The 1,121-nt window shown below is 34.3% G+C and overlaps 1 protein-coding gene across 2 annotated transcripts in view; it reads left to right on the forward strand.

Annotated features, from left to right (window-relative positions):
* Window positions 1-1,121, forward strand: part of BRMS1L (breast cancer metastasis-suppressor 1-like) — a 43,755-nt gene that overhangs the window by 20,790 nt on the left and 21,844 nt on the right. The window lies entirely within an intron of this gene.

Raw genomic sequence — 1,121 nt, forward strand, 5'->3', positions numbered from 1 at the left:
ATATAATTGCAGGGGACCTGAATACCCCCCTGTCAATATTGGACAGATCAACTAGGCAAAGAATTAGCAGAGAAACACAAGATCTTAACAATACTTTAGACCAATTGGACATGGCAGATATCTACAGAACATTCCATCCAACAACCTCAGAATATTCATTCTTCTCATCAGCACATGGATCATTCTCCAGGAAAGATCACATATTAGGTCACAAATCAAGTCTCAACAAATTCAAAAAAATTGGAATTATCCCATGTATTGTCTCAGACCACAGTGGATTAAAATTAGAAATCAATAGCAAACAAAATTCTGGAAACTATACAAGCACATGGAAATTAAACAGCATTCTACTTAATGACATATGGGTCCAACAAGAAATCAAACAGGAAATCAAAAAATTCATAGAAACTAATGAAAATAATGATACACCATACAAAACCTGTGAGATACTGCAAAAGCATTACTAAAGGGGAAATTTATTGCATTAAATGCTCACCTCAGAAGAATGGAAAGATGGCAAGTGAACAACCTAACACTTCACCTTAAAGAACTAGAAAAACAAGAACAATCCAAACCCAAAGTTAGCAGACGGAACGAAATCATTAAGATCAGAGCAGAGCTTAATGAAATTGAAACCCAAAAAACAATACAAAAGATCAATGAATCAAAAAGTTGGTTTTTTGAAAATATAAATAAAATTGACAAGCCATTAGCATGGCTAACAAAAAAAAAAAAGAAGAGAGAAGATCCAGATAACACAACTTAGAATTGAAAAAGGTGATATTACAACTGATACATCTGAAATACAAGGAATCATTCGAGATTACTATAAACAACTATATGCCAACAAATTTGAAAATCTGGAGGAAATGGATAGTTCTGGACACACACAAGCTACCAAAACTGAGCCAAGAAGGTGAAGAAAATCTGAACAGACCAATAACAATAAAGGGGATTGAAGCTGTTATCAGAAGGCTCCCAACAAAGAAAAGCCCAGGACCAGATGGATTCACAGCAGAATTTTACCAAACATTCAAAGAGGAAATGACACCGATTCTTTACAAACTATTCCAAAAGATTGAAACAGAAGCAAAGCTTCCAAACACATTCTACAAAGCAAA

This window comes from Galeopterus variegatus, unplaced genomic scaffold (genome assembly GCF_000696425.1).
Source record: "Galeopterus variegatus unplaced genomic scaffold, G_variegatus-3.0.2 Scaffold54, whole genome shotgun sequence".
NCBI lineage: Eukaryota > Metazoa > Chordata > Mammalia > Dermoptera > Cynocephalidae > Galeopterus > Galeopterus variegatus.